This window comes from Notothenia coriiceps, unplaced genomic scaffold (genome assembly GCF_000735185.1).
Source record: "Notothenia coriiceps isolate Sejong01 unplaced genomic scaffold, NC01 NC01_scaffold00037251, whole genome shotgun sequence".
NCBI lineage: Eukaryota > Metazoa > Chordata > Actinopteri > Perciformes > Nototheniidae > Notothenia > Notothenia coriiceps.
The window spans coordinates 267,524-269,321 of record NW_011369952.1 but is presented as its reverse complement, the minus strand read 5'-3'; positions in this window follow the sequence as shown (position 1 = coordinate 269,321).

The window sequence follows — 1,798 nt, the reverse complement described above, 5'->3', positions numbered from 1 at the left end:
GTGTGTGTGTGTGTGTGTGTGTGTGTGTGTGTGTGTGTGTGTGTGTGTGTGTGTGTGTGTGTGTGTGTGTGTGTGTGTGTACACACACACACACACACACACACACACACACACACACACACACACACACACACACACACACACACACACACACACACACACACACACACACACACACACACACACACACGAGGAAGTTGCATTCCACCATATTTTACCGAAGGGCCAACTGCACTCAGTGGGGACACATACCGCTGTTACACAGAGCTCAAGGGGACACTTATTCCTGTAACGCCGGGGACAGAATAACGAGCTCAGAGGATGCTGAGTCCCTTAACATGGTTATTTAACACCTGAATGGAGATAATAGCGCTTTTTTAAAAAGTCCACTATCGCTCAATGTGCCACCAAAGTGGTGTTTACTTCCCATTCCGCCTCAATGAAACACAGTACATGTCAGCCCTGATTCCACCCAGCGAAAAATATTCTTGGTATGGAAAAGATGCCCCTATTAGTAGAATGATCAATTAACAGTCAATCAGTCATAGTTCAATAATTATATTTCCTTCTTTCCAGCTTTTCATATGTAAAGAGTTGCATTTTGGAATGTTGATCAGAGCAAATGACCCATTTTCAAATGTGACAATGGGTTAAAAAAAAAGAAGATTTTTCACAATTTTCTTGCATTTTACCGACAAAATTAGTAATTATTTTCGAGAAAATTAATCGAGAAAATAATCTGCAATGTATTAGAGCAGAAATGTTGCAGTATGACGAATGCTGCAGCCGAAATGTATCACTGTTTTGCTTGGTGGACTTCTTACTGCCTAGGGAAGACACCTAAACACACTATAGGACATAATGACTTGGGAGAGTCCCTAATGTGCTGTTGCTGAGTTCTTGCCGAGCTGTCCTTTAGCCAAACTCCACGTCTGCCGCACTATAAACTGACCCTGACCCCATTCCTCAGAGAAGGGTGGGCAAAGGAAAAAAACAACACATCTTTCATCATTAAAATCACAGAAAAAGACTGTATAAACTAAGAGAAGCCATGCTGGTATTGAGTGTATAAGAGCTGTAAGATGAGAGCAATACCAGCGAAGAGTAGGATGACATAAACGGGACAGAGAGGGAAAAGAATGATGTGGAGCAGATGCATTACAGAGCACACAAGATGAATGGGAGGCAAGGGAAGCCGGGGATGAGGAAAAAGTCTGCAGGGACTTTAAAGGTGAAGAGGGGTGAAAGGAGGCAATAGAGAAAGAGGGGAGCGAAGAATTAGTGAAAGAGAGGCTTGCAGCACCACAGTCTGTCTCCGGGCTTTTCAGCCGACGGCCGTGAAGAGGGGATTTGAGTTGAGCTACCAGATTTTGAGCTGAGCGCTGCAGAAGCGGCCGGCCGCCCGGGGAGAAGGTGTGACACGATCATTAGCGCGTGACGGATGGCGGCGGGAAGCAGGGAGCGCCAGTGCCCGCTACATCATCATCCATCTGCTGCTCTCCCGAAGCCTGCAGCCTCAGAGCCACCTACTCACCAGGACACCTCTTTTCTCCAGCCAAAAGCTGCCTGGCTCATCTACACTGACACACAGGCAGCTTGGTGAGAACATACCAAAAGGTGCTTTAGATGGCCATTGTCAGCGACGTCACCAAGTCAAGCCCAGTACAATCCTGTTTGTAATTAAGACCACGGAAACGATATATATTTAAATTCCAGGACCATATTAACCAGTGGTTTAGCATCATTTCACAATTGAGTCTAACATTGCCTTTCTTATGCTTGGTTCTTATTATGCCTT